At 42.7% G+C, this 16,769-nt stretch overlaps 1 protein-coding gene across 1 annotated transcript in view; it reads right to left on the reverse strand.

Moving 5' to 3' along the window:
- cskl (c-src tyrosine kinase-like) overlaps nt 1-15,564 on the reverse strand; it is a 35,738-nt gene extending 20,174 nt beyond the window's left edge. The window contains exon 1 of the mRNA XM_088296663.1: nt 15,230-15,564. The gene's annotated coding sequence lies outside the window, so the exon portion shown is untranslated. The remainder of the gene's footprint in view (nt 1-15,229) is intronic.
- Nucleotides 15,565-16,769: the final 1,205 nt, after the last annotated feature.

A 16,769-nucleotide genomic window follows, 5' to 3' on the forward strand; every position in this document is an offset into this window, starting at 1 on the left:
CGGAGAAAGCGGGCTGAAAAACAAATGAAAAATGATTCACGGAAAAGGTTGGGAATCGGGATTGCTATTGGCAGTGGTGGAGCTCCTAACGATTAGTTGCTCAACCTAGCGTACGGTGTGCGCTGCTCGAAATAAAGAGAAAGAGTCGAAATGCATTTAAAAAAAAAAAAATTGAATATCTTTGTGGGCGAGTGGTTAGCACATCTATCTTATCAAATCTCCACTCTGGACTTCTAGTGTGGTGTTTGTTTATATTCCTCATTCTTGCTTTTTTTTTTGTTTGAGCACTTTTGTTCTTGCCACAGTCCAAAAACATGATTTTTAGGTTCATTAAAGACTAAATTGTCCACAAATGTGAATTTAAGTTTGGATGGCTGATCTTTATGTGACCTTTTTATGTCGTATGTACGCTACTATATCTCACAGATTGTGGTACACGTATGATTTAAATTATTAATAAGGCCAATTATAACTATTTTGGGGCTATCCATTATTTGTGAATTATTTGCTGTTTGCATCCGGTTTGGCTGACTCAAATAGCAAGGGTACACTGTAAATATGGTATGGAAAGTCAGAACAGTGATACAAAGTAAAAACATTCCGCTGGGGCAAAAGAGAAGAAACAGGAAGTAGCTTACATCCTTTCTGTTGCGTTTAATCCCCAAGCGGTCGCCTCCTATCTTCGTCTAAGTAAATGAAAAAAAAACAAAAAAAAAACGAGCGTGACTGAGAAGAGGACAAGCAGACAGGTGGGCTGACAGACAGACGGCGTGTCGTCATGAAGCAGTGGGCTGCTCGGACTCGGACAACAAAAGCAGGCAAGCAGGAAGTGGAAGAAAGAAAGGAAGAGGGGGCGCGGGGAGGCGAAAGGGCCAGCGACGGCTGGGCCGCAGAGGGGGAGGAAGGGTGATGCTGGGCGATGGCGACTGCTTATTGTTTGAGCTTGAGCTCTGTGCTTCGGAGTCTCAGTGCGGACAGACACAAACACACAGACACACTCTACAGCTCGGGCTATTTATATCATCTCAATCCACGTAGGCGGAGGCAGCCTCCACTCACTTTCATCAGCATATACATTATGGAGCTGTTGAATTGAATTAAAGAGTGTGTGTATTGTTTATTTATTATATTTCTGAGGCGTGTTATTTCTTCATAGGCTGCACTGCATTTGCATACACTTGAAGGCTTTTTCATTCTGTACTTTCCAGGGCGCCATTGACCAACTCATTCGTTGTTGATGGAGCAAAGGCGTGACAGCGGAGCGCGGAATTGTGTTGAGTAGAGGCATGAAAGGTGGGCGCACATTGAGAAAACAAATGCTAAATTTGGGAATGGCATTGCTGTGACGTCAAGCGGCGCAATCCAATAGCTTGCACCGGAATGCCATCGACCTGCGGTGAACACCAAGAAAACCAAGTGCAGCATGCAAAGGCAGCGAGCCCCCCTACATTGGCTGCCAGGGGCAAACGTGCCACAAATAGTCAAATGCTGCAAACACAGAAATGAGGCAGAACCAAAAACACACAAATCAAACATATGCAGCAGAAAAACATGAAAAGTTAAAAATGCTATCACAGAAAGGATGCAGCTAGAAAACTTACAAACCCACTAAACAAATGTCAAACAAAAATGCAGCAAATACCAAAAACAAAAACACCAAAAAAGGCTGCAAGAGAGAAGTACCTGACCGGCACCAACCAGATCTTACTTTATGTCTCACATTTATTATCAAGAACCGTTTTTGTCCACCGACAGCTCACCATGGGACAAGCGACGATTTTAGGGCCATTTATTTGTTTCAAGGGAATGACACAGCAAGCGACCAATCAGGGAGCAGTATCCATTTGAGGTAACGGCCATTTTATTTTCTGATTCTATGAGACCTTCATGCATGGTTCTTTTGCCCTTGCTCAAGGCAAAATTTTTAACTGGCATAGAAAAAAAGTGGGTGCGAACTGGTGGAAGCAGCACGTAAATGGACAAACTACTCGATTAGCATCACAATGGGCAGGTCTGAGAATGGGGTTCATGGGGCCCATGCAGTGGATTAAGCCTACATGATATTAGGAAAGCATGTGATATTTGACAACTTAATTGAATATTCATCATCATCATATCTTATCGCTCCATACTGATAGCCATTGACGAGCGGTGTTATTTGCTAGCTTAAGGTCATTGTCTGTGCACGGGCTGCTCAGGCGACAATCCTGGAGAATGTGGGCCATCGTTTGGTTGGGGTTTCCGCACGGGCAGTCAGCGCTGTTCTTGAGGCCCCACTTGACTAGGTTATCCCCAGTCTTGCCAACCTTGGCTCGTGCGCGGTTGAGCGTGGCCCAGTGACGTCTTGGGAGGTCTTTTCCCGCAGACAGGCTCTCGCAGATGTCGGGTAGAGCCTCGTTTGGGTTGTCGCTATCGGTACGTCTCCAGGTTCTGAGTCGGAAGCTTGGGGCTGTCGTCGCGCCGAGTCCGTCGATAGTGACGAAGCTCTTCCTAGACACGAGGCGCCTCTGCTCCTCCTGGTGTCCATGTAGTGGATGGCGTGGATCTTTTTGCTGCCTATCCCTCTCTGCCTTAGAGATTGCAAGGCGGCGGATGTTGGGCGGTGCGATGCCAGTCAATCTATAGAGTGCTGGTAAGGGCGTGGCTCTCAGGCTGCCCGTGACGACTCGGCAGGCCTTGTTGAGCTCTACGTCGACCTTTGCGGCATGCACAGAGCGGGCCCATACTGCTGCGCAGTACTCTGCAGTCGAGTAGCATAGTGCCATCGCTGTCGAGCGGAGAGTGTCCGGGTCAGTACCCCAGGTCGAATTGGCCAGTGTCCCGAGCAGGTTGTTTCGCGTCGAAACCTTCTTGCGAAGCTTCGCCACGTGCTCTTTGAACGAGAGGGTACGGTCGAGCGTAACGCCAAGATACACCGGGTTAGGTGTTTTCTTGAGCGTAACGCCCTCCCATTGGATGTACATCTCCCTCTTGGCGTCTTTGTTCCTGAGGTGGAAAAAACAGGTCTGGGTCTTGCCTGGGTTTGGGTTTAAGAACCAAGCCCTGTAGTAGGCTGTTAGTGATTTGAGGGCATCCGACAGTCGTTTCTCTATGGTGGCGAAGTCGTTTGCCTGCGTAGCCAAGCAAAGATCATCGGCATAGATGAAACGGCGGATGTTGTGGAACGTCGGTTGGTCATTGGTGTAGACGTTGAAGAGTAACGGAGCAAGGACAGAACCCTGGGGGAGACCGTTCTTTTGGTCTCTCCAACGACTACGTTTCCCGTCCATTTCGACGAAAAAGCGACGGTTTGAAAGCAGGGAGCGGATGATGTTGACGACACATGTATTTTTAACCATTTGGGTCAGCTTGTAAAGTAAGGCCCTATGGTTTACTGTGTCGTACGCTGCAGTGAGGTCGACAAACACTGCCCCTGTTATGTTGCCACGCTCGAAGCCGTCTTCGACATATTGTGTCAGGTTGAGCACCTGTCCACAACATGAGCGGCCAGCGCGGAAGCCACTCTGGTCCGCGGTGAGATGTTCTTCTACCGTGGGGCTGATACGGCCAAGGAGAAGGCGCTCATACACTTTATATAGAACGCAAAGGAGGGAAATGGGTCTATAGCTTGTCGGAAGCTTTGGGTCCTTTTCAGGCTTCAGCAATGCGACAACTTTGGCTTTCCTCCATATTTTGGGTAGTTGGTAATTGGCGACACAATTGAATATTAAGTCGATATGACTTATGACTAAAACAATACTTAAGTATGAGGAGTGGGACGATTCACTTATATATCAATTTGATTCAAATCACAATACTTGTGTGATGACTAGATTTATATAACGATTATTGATTATACTGCAATTTGTGATTCAATTCGACAGTTATTGCTATTTTTCTGGTTTCGTGGTTTGGTACTGGCTCATTCAAATGACGTAGAGTGATTTTGCTAAATGTTTGAGCCCCGTTGACTCACCAAAACAAAATCGGCTCAGTGCTGCCATCTCCTGGAGGAAAGTGGTAGCTACACCTTTACTTTTCGAAAAATCGTGAAAATCGATTTTGAAATTTGACATCAATTTATTAAATCCAAGTATATAAAATCCCAATAGTTGAGTTAATCTTTTTTTAATTTCGCACACCCCTATTTAAGTATACAATCTTTATTTCTAATTCTAATTCTAATTTATGTTTTTCTGCCAACAACGTCTCCAAATGGCAAATACCTCAGAGACAAAGTGGTTCAAGCATTGGTTTTGCCAACAGCACACAGAATTTGGGGGATGTGATTTGCTCTCTGATTTAATTTAATCAATATTATATCAAGTACAATTTCCATTGATACTGATCACATTTATATTGCGAGATTTATTGATATTGAATTATGCTGAGCCCAAGTGTTTCTAGCATGGATGAATGGCAATTGTCAAATTCATTGTGTCCATTATTCGCAACATGTACCTACACACAATCTGGGCTGTATCCATTGAAGGCATAAAAACTCTCACCTCACATATTCTACCCTGGGGACACAAGCGCACTTGGATGCATTCTGTCAAAAAGTCATTGGGTAGTATCTTGGAGGTGACGGGTAATGCGTGCGTGTGTGGGGGTGTGTGTGTGTGTGTTACGTGTTTTTGACTGCTGCCTGATCTACTTTGGGAGCAACACATGACAAGTCTTCCATTGAGGCCGCAGGGATGAGGAGGGAGCCAAAACGCATGCACATAGAGACACAAAGAACGTCATTAGCAGCAGACACAGCGGGGTACGAGCACAATATGTCAGCCCCAAATCTCTTTTAATAAAGAGACGTATTCAGCACCAATGACACCATGGAGAAACACCCACGTCGTGACTCGGAGGAGGAGGAGAGGCACATGGGCAGAAATAGGGAAACGTGAATAAAGAGATGGTTCATCTGTTTCGAGGAGAGGAGGGATCATATTTGGCTCAGAAGACAGATTCCACCGGAAGGACACCAAGTGAGACATGTAATGATTGTAGACAACCTTATTTGATATGCACGTTTAGCATGAAAGCAAGTTGTTCAACTGATGTTTCAATTACAAAGCGATCGGCAATTTCTATTCCCTAATTAAAAAAAAACTATGGCTTAAAACGTAAGACAAAAGACTGCGGGGGTTAACTGACACTTTAATGTAACTGCCAGTAACAGGCGGCACTGTCTGCATTGAGTTTTATTGTATACACACAAAGGCGATACATACCTGAATTTGTGGCAAAGTTGTTGACATGGTGCTAGGGTTATTTGTGTTTGGTGACGTGTCCATTGCATGCGCCAAATGAACAGATCTGCTAATATTAATAGACAACCCATGCGGCTCGAACGCAAGTAGCCAACTGCCTCATTGCACTTTCTAGCACCCATCTCAGCGTTCTTATCTTATGAAGAATCGCCATGACTGGATCCTTCTGACAACTATTAATTCTTTAAATGCATATTTGAAAGATGTTTTGTGAGACAATAAATGGAGGGGTTGCATAGTAACAGGGCCACCAGACCGGACGTCTTCATGTGAATTACTTTTACTAAAACTGGAGATTGGATTTTTAGGAATGATGGCTGGCTGGCATTGTGGCATCTGCCGAGAGCGCATATTATCGGCAGTCATGCGTCGGATTCGATGCCAGCCATGAATAATGGAACTTAGGTCGCGTTATGCCAGGACTCTAAATTATTCATCTTTGTGCGCAGGCGAGCATCAGAGCTCAGTGTGGTGCACTCACCACTCTGAGGTCCACACAACACACAAAAAATGCGCACACACACATATACTTGTACTTTGAAAACAGGAAGTGAAGTACTGTGTGGGTATATTCGCATGTAACCAGGAAGTGAATCTATTCCACCATTCAATATGTCAAGCAGAGGACTTTGGTTCTTTATCGTTTGTGGCTGACTAATTATTACTAACTAACAAAAACAGTTTCAGGGGACCTTGACATAAAAACAAAATAGATGTGTCTGGCTCCGATAATGTGCAATAGATGAAAGAGAAAAACCTCTTCAATAGTAGAACCCCCTTGAGATGATGCTAATGAGGCCAGCAGTTTCTTTCCACAGGCTACGTTTAGAAAATGTAACCTAATTATCTGGGAGAGAACTGTCTAAAACATCCAGTGTTTTATGATAGTTTCAATGGAGCATGATCATGTCAGGGGATTAAAAAGGCAAAGGCTTATTCTATCACAGAGTCCAGACAGTATGAACTTTTCTCAGCAAACAGGAGTCCCAGATGTACATGGTCATGAAGACGTGGCTGTGGAATCCACCATGTGTTGGCATTCTCGCGCCTACTGTCGCAGGCTATGGATTGGCTTCCCATCTGGGCCTGACCAAGATGGACTTAGGCCAAAAATAGATAAAAAAGACCAATTTGGGCTTTGTTGCCATAAAGTGATCCAGCTACACGTTGGGGTTACAGTATTGGCATGACGTCATGACAGCGCATGATACCGCATATTTGTACACTCAGCGAAAGTGGAGAAATTGAAGCTAAAATTCATACAAATTTGCAGACAAATTAAAGCAGAGTGGCGGGATGGGAAAATGATTGTCATCCAATCAGAGGTTCCGATGTGGGGCCGATAGTAACATGCCTCCAGTAGATATGAATAGTCTACACGGTCCTGTTTGAATGCCAGGTTTCGGTAATGTAAAAATAAATAAATAAAATCCCTTGGTTTAATCAGGCGTGAACATTCCCACATGCATTTGGGAGATTTGAAGTATGTTTTTGCAAAATCATAGCCGGGGTTGGATGATTTTCCGTCTCTGTATAAAAAAGAGGGGTGGGTGTTTGCTAAGCATGAATTAGAACTGTATAAAGGGATGGCAAGCAAAACAAAACAAAGGATTAGTGGTGCTGGCAAAACAAAATCAGAACTAACACCTAATTTGTTTCTTTTAATAACTTTAATCATATGCAAAGACCATAAAAAAGTGGCATGACATGGAGAGAGGCTGGAAGAACTTGGTGGTAGCAAAACAACAATACTACTCGTGACTGCATTAATTCCCCAACAGAGAAGTGCTCACCTTATTTAACCGTAGCACTATTAATACATGAAATTCATTTCTGTACACTTTCCCAGATATGTTCCTAGAAGCAATCGTGACTCTGAGGTGCACAGACAATTCCTTTGACTTCATGCTTGGCTTGTGCTTTGTATACATACACTATAAACATTTGGAGTGTGCTTTTCCCCAATAAAAGACATTCAACATGTATTTTGTTATATTTGGAAATGGAACAATTTGATTCGATACACTGCCATCTTTTAAATTAAGTGATTTTCCAATTTTCTGGTTAGTGTACTAGAGAAAGCCCTTTTGGGAAACACTGCCGATGTACTGTCAACATTACGGCCGATCACAAAACTGAGATAAAATCAGATCGGTGGAAAGTCTACTCCTCGGCATGACTTCACACAAATGAGGAAGTGCTTGAATGCTTCCCCATTCTTAAAAAAAATTGTTCCTTATGTTTATAACAAGCAATCAAACCCAAACTAGCTCGAGTGCACACAAGTGGGGTGATATCATGCAACTGCTCCAGATAAACAACAAGCCTTATGCATGCTTGGGATAGCTGGATCCGGATACTGCTGTGCAGAGGATCAATTGAGCAAATTAATCAATAAACAGGTGATTTCTAAAAATACCCCCTTCATTGAACCTTGCAGGCCACACCAACATGACAAAGACAAAAAAGGAAACGATGAATGATGCAAATTAGCAAATTTGGTTTGTCCGCTTCCCTACCTGCTATGGTTAACTCTTCGCTTCGAGTTCAGGCTAACAATTGCAAACACTAATTCCAATGAAGTTGGTGCGCTGGGCAAAATGCAAATAAAAAGGGAACACATGCAAATCATTTTCAAACTATTGTATATTCTATTGAATACACTTCAATGACAAGATATTTAAATATTAAAAGACAGGGAAAGTTGAGGAATGTTCAAAAAGACCTCTTTGGGACATTTCGCAGGTGAAGAGGTGAGTCGGAAACAGGTGAGTGTCATGAGGAGGAAAAAAAGGAGCATACCTGAAAGGCTTAGTTGTTCACAAGCAAGGCTACGGCGATGTTCACCGCTTTGTGAACAACTGTGAGAGTCAATAGACCAAAATCTTTAAGATCAACATTTCTTGGCATACAATTTGCAAGAATTTAAGGCTTTTCACCATATCACAAGATTCAGAGAACCCGCGAGAACGTTGCATGACAGCGGCAAAATCGAAAACCTACACAGAGCACTCATGACCTATGATCTCTCAGACGGCATGACATTAAAAACCGTGAAGGATATTACCACATGGAATCAGGAACACTTGAGAAAAGTATTGCCAGTTACCAAATGTCAGTTAAATGACTAGCATGCAAAAGGAAAGCCATCAGCAACCGCCGCCGACCGCTCTGCGATAGACTGAGATAAAGTGGAAAAGTGTGCTGCAGTCGGCATTGGTCCAAATTTCAAATTGTTTTTGGGAATCGTGAATGGAGAACGATGAAAAGGACAATGATGATTGCTAATAAGTGCAAAGTTCAAAAGCCAGCACATGTGATGTTATGACGTCTGGGTACAATAAATCATAATCTATTAAATTATTATGCGGGTTTATTTTTGAGCATGGATGTGTGGATATAAACAAATCGAGACGTATCATACAGAGAAAACGACTGGTTTTGAAAGGCAATTTAGGAGGTGGTGGGATAAACATGGGTGCGTCCTGAGAAATGAAAGTACACGTACAATTATACTCCTGGCTCCAATCCCATCGACCTTGTGTGAAACGGTCTATAGTCGGGATTCTCTGGGGCCAGTGGGCGCAGCGAAAGACTGCGGCCTGAAGCTCTGCTAAACATGACCGGTGGTCAGCTCGCCAGCAGGCGTGGGCGAAGAAGCCCTCACAGGGGAGTGACCAGACGCTGGCACAGATGGAGAGAGGCCGAGGCGTGTTTGCACCCAAGATGGCTGCCACAATGCCACCATTCTACAGCACAATGAGGGGGGGGGGATAGAGATGAGGGTCTTGAGTAGGGGGGTGGCGCTGCCACTGATTAGCGGAGAGCGCGACATTGTGACACTGAAGTGTCGAAAAGCACTTTGGAACAGCAGCGGTCAAGGCTCCGCATTTCAGATATGTCAAATTGTACACATGTTAAATACAACTAGAAGCTTAACAAAAGGGTCAATTTATTCAGTATCTAGAGGAGCAAAATGCAAATAAAGCTGCGAGCAGGTCGTCACACCCACCCCACACAAACTTTGACGCCACACACCCACCACATTGGACGGCGCAGACAAAAAAACTTAACTATGAACATTTTCAGCAGGATACCTGCAACAATCACAAAAAGCACATCCACACTTGTTGGAGAATTTCCAGAAGGGACATGAACTTCCAGAAATAGCCTCCAACCAGAGCTGCAAATAAGAACCACAAACAAATGTGTATCTGAAAACGAGAGGTTAAAATTAAAATGGCTGCCAAAGGGGTTTAAGTGAAACTGGATCGCTGGCATACACATTAGTTAGTTAGTTAGCAAAAAAAAAAAAAAAAAAGGCGCAAGGATCAAATCGGGATCAGATCTGGATGAAAAGTTCTTTGTAGCATAAACTACAACACCCAATTCCGGACATTGAGTAAAATGGAAAGAAAGAATACAATGATTTTCAAATTTGCAGCTAAATTCACTGTAACATTAAATATTTGGTAGTATTTATGTACTGTAATTTTGTTCACTTCTGTGTCATCACTGCCTGGTGTGGACGGCTAATTTATATACGATTTGGGCAACTGCACACGCCGATTGTCTGTCTTTTGTGTATATCAATGACAACAGCCCCATCAGAGGTGTGTCACTTCTATGTGAAGTTAAAAAAAAAAAAAATATAAAAATCCGATTAAGGCATTTAATCAGAACTGGGCATTTGTATTGTACAATATAAGTATTAAATTTTTCCGTTTGAAATGCTAACAGCATGAAGCAATTTAATATTTTTTTTTAATCACAGTGAGCCAATCCTGGTGTGCTAACCTTAAGAAAGCTCTTTCCATGCAGTCACAGACATACCGTCTTCCGTCTGTTGTCATTGTAAATGTCCCTCTATTCACGTCACACCCAGACTGATAACTGAAAGGCAGAGTCGGCTAATCAAGCCACGGAAAAATCTTCACTTTCATCAACTATGCGCTTTACACGGTTTCCCTGAGAGCCACGTGGAGCAGAGCCCAGTCCGGCTTAGGTGCTCAGCAGGAGGGTAATGGATCCTCTGTGGGTGCACTCAACGCCCATTTGAAGCCCAGCCAAAGTCTGCTGACCTCAACACAAAGAACGCGTTCACTTTATTTTTTCCCCACCCTCTGTGCCTCTGGCCTGTTCTCGATGCTGCGTTCGCTGCGCCTTTAATCACCACCAGAGATGGGATTTATCATTTTGGGCAGGCCTTAGTGCTACAGCAGCACTTAGGAGCAACAGGACAGCTCAGACGGTGAAAGATGTACTCGGCACGGCGACCCATATCACTCTGTATAGACACCTTTTGTCTTTACTTTATGGCCGCCTCAGAGTCCTGACTGCAACGCAATTCTGGGATAAATTAAAGCACGTATTGAGAGCCGGGCATTCTTTTCCATTATCAGTAGGTATGTGCCTATCAGCTGCTGAATGGCTCTAAAAAGATGGTCACTCAGTGTGACACACTCATGATCACGTATTTTGAGTGACGGCGGTGTTTTCCTTGTCTCACTGCGTTTGCGTTTTTCATCTTACCTCTAAAAAGCACTAACGGTGAGACTCAGTCAATATTTCCCAATTTTTTTATTGAACAAACCCACTTGAAAAACTTTTAGGTAGGTATGGCCATTTTTTCAAAACCCAAATGGCCATATTTATTATATATTTTCATATGATTTTGCCAATTTTGGAGTTAATTGATAAATTTAGAACTATACCAAAACAGTGTTTTTTTTTTTAAAAACCCAAATAAGAACATATTTGGGGTTTTTCTGCACATTTACATGCTTTTAAAAAAAACCTGAATATTGCCAATATTTGGGATTTAAAGGGTTATTGACTGCACGTAAATACAGTCATTCATATTAGAAATTTGGTTAGTAATATTTAGGGATTTTACCTTTAATGTTTTTGTTATTGAATTATTTCTACTTGGAGTTTTACTCTGCGTAAAGCAATTCAGTACAGTTGAAACTAGGGCTGGGCGATATGACCTCAAATCAATATCGCGAGAAATTGAGCAATTTTACCTCGATAACGATAAATGCACGATAAATTTCCCCAGTGGACTAAAATCAACATAAATGTTTTTTATTGACCAACTGGTACACATTACTTTCAATGAAAAATAAAAGTACAAAAATCATTTGTATAAATATTCCAAATAGCTTGCTTTGCATGACTTTAACAATGTCACAAAGAAAAAGGGTACCTCTTGCTAAATCCTTTTCTGCAAATAGATTGCGCCAAGATGCTGTCATGATGTAAATAATGCCAAATAAAAAAATGCGAAATAAAATGAAAGAAAATGTCAATGTAAGCCAAATAAACAAGTGTGCATTATCGGGGGAAATGTGCCGTCTCGAGTACTCTGGTGCGCAGTCGCCACTTGTCATCTATGTAATGCACATTCAGGCTCAATCAGGGATCCATGTTGCGACCCGACCACAAGTCGGATGTAGATGCAAAATGCTTGACATGTCTAAGCTCCCGGCCCGATGTAGTCCATATCGGGAAATACGGCTTTCATGAAGCGTTTAAATCCTGTGCGCGCCACTGTAACTAGAGGAGCTTTATCTTTAGCCATGTGCTAGGCTATCGCGTCCACCTCTGAGACGTTCTCTCGTATGGTGTTGCCTCCGTTAATGGGCTGTTGTCACTTGTCGAACCTTGCTTCTCACTTTGAACTTTCAGCACAGCAGGGTTGTGTTGTGGGTGGTAAAAAAGCTTCTGGATTTGAATCCCAGCTACAACAGCGACGTCTGTTTTCTTTCCCGAGCAGACTGGTAGAGTCACGTGACTAGAGGCGCTGTTGCGGTCTTAAAGGGGCATGAACATTGCCGCAGACAGAAAAGGCTTTTCTTTTTTTTTAACACCGAATTTACCGACATGGGCAAAATGATTTCGGTCATTGTAATAAATTTCGGTAACGGTAAATTTTCGGTTTATCGCCCAGCCCTAGTTGAAACTGTTATGAAATTGAATTGGCTGCCAGGATGGCCGAGTGGTCTAAGGCGCCGCGTTCAGGACCCAGTCTCCCCAGGAGGCCTGGGTTCGAATCTCGAATTTCCCCATTGTGGGACTAATAAAGGGAATATTATTATTATTATTATTAAATGCGCTATAAAAATAAAGTATTGTATTGTATAGATATATTATCGGCCAAGCGGTATTGGCACAGATATTCTGCGTTTTGACCATTTTTTTTTGTCCTGAAAATGAATATCGGTTAATATTTTCTGTAACAGAGAATGGGTGCTGATAACAAATAAATAAATAATCTGAGAGTGTTCATTTGTCAATGCCAAACCGTGAAAATGCAATGGTCCACTGTACAAGGTTTTCTTCGGCCAGCAACGACGTCACACATAATTGTAGACAAAAGGTATTCAAAGATGGCGTGACCTGAGACGACACACATCACCATAGCGTGCCTTTCCAAAGTGACATTGCCAACTATTGGCCAAGCATGCATATTAAAGGCTTTAGTTACCCTTATGTGAGACGCCTTTGAGAACGCCAATCCCGTTTTACAGACTTGTAGCCGTACGTACTCCACATTTCTAAGGTGACCAGGCAACCGAAGCGTGATAGACAGCGAGTGGATGCACCTTGTTTGCAAGAAGCCTCCACTCTGCATGCCAATGAGATCTGTGCGGCGTAGCAGAGCAGAAAACAAAGCTTGAATCGAAACCGCCAAACAAACATTCATAAAGATGACCTCGCGGGCGTACACATTTCCCCTTCAAATGTGTTCTGGCGAAGACTTTTGAATGCCCCACTTGCTCGCACGTCAATCAAGTTGGCAGCATAGCAAAGAAGAATTCAAGTAGAAGAGTCATCAGATGCAGCGAATAAAATGTCTCTACATGGTGCAAATGTGACGACCTGGCAAAAGTAGTGTGACACAGCCAAAGAAAACTGCGGGTCAGCCTTAACAAAAGAAAAGGTAAATTCTCACACAGGACTTATGTAGGTGTGTATCTATGTGCACACAAGTGCCAACCCTGACACACCCACCTGACTCCACAAGGCCAGTGGTTTCGTTTGCATGGATATCAGCATTGCAATAGATGCACAGTTCTGCATGACATCATTTTTATGGGCTGGTCCGCCTGGCAGAATGGGCACTGGCCATGTGTATTCATGATAGAAAGCGATGACTTTCAATTACTATTTAGCATCTTTATACTGTATTATTTAAACCTTTAAGAAAATATTACTACTGGCTTCTTCTTTTTTACCTTTCAGTTTGTCCCGTTAGGGGTCGCCACCTTTCAAAGTTTTTCAACCTCAACTTCTCACATGTACATTCATCCCAGCGAAGGTTTTTGTCTCCGGTTTCCATGGAAAAACTATCAAATCTGAGATTCTCAGTTTTATGTGTGTCAATTCTGCCTCGCAATCTACAATGAGAAAACGCTCATTTCGAGGAACACGCCGACAAGTTTTAACATTTGCGCGTCAGCCACCGGCATTAGCAGGAGGATACGTATGCAACGTGTGCATCAAATGGAAGACTTGCGGTTCATGTTGTGCACTCATAGCCAAGCTCAGCTGAAATTAGAGAAACCTATCAGTTAAGTAAATTTGTTTGAACAGTCGTTCACAAAAGACACACTAATCGAGCCCCGTCTACTTGTCCATAAAATAAAAAAAGACAATGCTATCTGCTTGGCACACAAATGCACAGTGACATACTTAAATGTGGTGCGCTGGTCAAGCTATGAGCGCACCTGCGCACCACTTACGTACACCCATACTGGGTGTAGTGATTAATGATTCTCCACCAGAGAGCAGCTTTTTGCGATGACAGGACTTTCAATTTGGATCTTCCATTTTTGTCTTTTGACAAGAAAGCGCACGAAGTAAAGATATAGACTGCTACATTAGCCTCTGGGACTAGCCGTGGCTCCAAAAAGTGTTAGATGCATGTTATGTTCCACAGCACATTGATGATGATTTCCTTCCACAATCGTGTGAGTCAAGACTACAAAAACGAGTTGAGCGAGGCACATCGGCCGCTCCTTGCTTGTGGTTGAAGCTTAGAAGGCTGCTGAAGCCCATGGTGGTCGTGCCCCAGCTTGCAAAGGTATGTGCATATCATGGCTTGAAAGCGCAGGCAGGAAGGGAAGCGACTGGCAAACAAGGCCCAAAAAGCTGCAGTCGGAGGAGTTCTTTAAACATTCAATAGCATCGAATATAATCTATATGCGAGATGGCATGTTTGAGATAAAATTAAAAATAAGATAATTTGCACACATCAGGAGATATGGAACTGTTACTTTGGGAGTAGAATTTCAGCAATTAAACAAGGTGGGCAGTTCAAGGTATCCGTCATCGGTTAGGACTCGGATGCTCTCGAATGCAAAAATACTACGCTGAAAAATAAAATATTATTCACTGTATCCGTCAGTTATTGTAATACACACAATGCATTATCCAAAAAAATGTGCATCCGCAAGTTGTTACCCAAAATGAATGATGTTTTCAAACGAATGCAACAAATAACGCGAGAAATGCACTTTGGGGGTTGACCACAAAAGCCATCCGCCAGCAAAGCGTCCGATAATGGAATCAGGAGCGCATCTTGGTGGGTGTCCTCCTTTTCAAAACTAGCAGTGGGCGTTGTTAGTAAACGCCAACGAAAAAGTCGCCTCATTTAAAGGCATTATTTTAAGAAAATAATATGTTGTGTAGAGTGAGAGCGCGCGTCTCCGTTAATACAATTACATTTTGTGTTGGGCTAGCGGCTAACGGTAAAGTGCTGGCGCTGGTTACGCGTTAGCAATGTGCGGCTAATAAAACAGTAAACCACAACACAGTAAACCACCACAATTGCAATATTTTCTGCAAACTAAACGGAAGCTGGGGGTTGTCTGGTTATCCCGCTAGCCGTCAACGCCAAGACCAGCGAAATCAAGCAAATGGAGACGTAAACAGACACTCGCGGAGACAGACAGGCTCATAAGAGGCTAACTCACCCCGAGAAAAAGCGTCGACCAAGCGGGCTGCGACAAACTAGCGACGGTGGTCCATGGGGGTGACTGAGGCGGGGAGCATCCAGGTTCGGCTGCTGCGGTTTGAATTGTCGACAATCCCAAAAAAGCTGCGTGGACTTGACGCTAGTTTGCGCCCTGTCGATCATGTGTGTTTATTTGTATAATATATGTGTGCGTATCCGTATGTGTGTGCGGCAAGGCAACAAGAGAGAGGGGCCTTCTGCTTTCCGAGAGGAAATGGTCTCCGCGCATGCGCAGATGGGCGAGTGGCAGCTGGCTGGTCTTCACGGTCGGCGAGCACAACCCAGCGGCCAAAATGGCGGCCAACACAACAGGCGACAATCAACCGATGGTCGACTTGTAGCCTCGCTGTCAGGGAGGGATATGGGTCATTCCAGAAATGAAGAACATTTCCTGCGAGCCCCTCTTAAAGGGATTCTAGATATATTTAAAAATATCAGCAGCATTGAAAATGTCTCTTGTCCCTCCTTGGTGACGAATTTATGGAGGCTCATTCCCATCCTGTAATAAATAAATAAATAAACAGTCATTCATTTATAAATTTATTGTATTTATTTTTATGTAAGAAAAACAAGTATTTATTTTTAATTACTTTATTTATTAATATTACTTTATTTTATACCAATGACCTTATATAGCATTAATTCATGTCATTTCAACTTGAGTTAAATTTATTATTTGAGTTACAGTATTTTTAACTGTTAAAGGCGCTTAGGTGGTGTACTGCCCTGTATCCTACAAAAATAAATCCACACCTGGTCTGAGCATCCACACTTGGTCTGAGCTCATCTCCACATTCAGAATCAAAACAAGAGTCATCTAATCTTTATATAAATTGAGGTCGGCTACAAAACAGATGACGGGCCTCCATGCCATGGTTTGCCAGTGGTGAGCAATGTTAGTTATAAAAGTTTGAGGGTCTATTCACTAAGATGAAGCGCTGCATGAACACCCTATTTATACATTACAGTCATAACAGCAATAAAAATGCAAATGTTGCAAAAACGTTTTTTAAAATAAAAATAAAATATGTGTATCTTCTCATTCATCCAGATTATGATGCAACTGGACTCTTCTAGTTTGTTGATTTTGTGTTTTCTTGTTTTCAGTCAATGTAAAAAAAGACTTGGGCAATCCTACTATAAGGCTAACAATCTTAAATATATATACATTTCCCCCCGTTTTTTTTTTTTACAATTGTTTTAATTGTTTTTTGATTGCACTCAAAAGCATTTGCAGTCAATAACTTCCTAAAATCAGGAATGGGGTTAGGTTATGGTTAGTCCACTAGAGGGCAGCATTTTTCTACGATGGTTAGTTTATGTGTGAGTACAGTCCCACTCAGAATCTGACGAGCGTTTATGATGTAAGTGCAGTAATAATACAGTATTTGTATTATTTTTGTTTGTTGCTGTCCTCTACTTGTGGAAATGCCCACTTATTTGACACTGCTTCTGCTAATAACTAGCAATTAGCAATATACTCTGTCATCAATAAAATG

The sequence above is a fragment of the Idiotropiscis lumnitzeri genome, chromosome 5 (genome assembly GCF_059441095.1).
Source record: "Idiotropiscis lumnitzeri isolate Australia: NSW breed Sydney's pygmy pipehorse chromosome 5, RoL_Ilum_1.0, whole genome shotgun sequence".
NCBI classification, from domain to species: Eukaryota; Metazoa; Chordata; class Actinopteri; order Syngnathiformes; family Syngnathidae; genus Idiotropiscis; species Idiotropiscis lumnitzeri.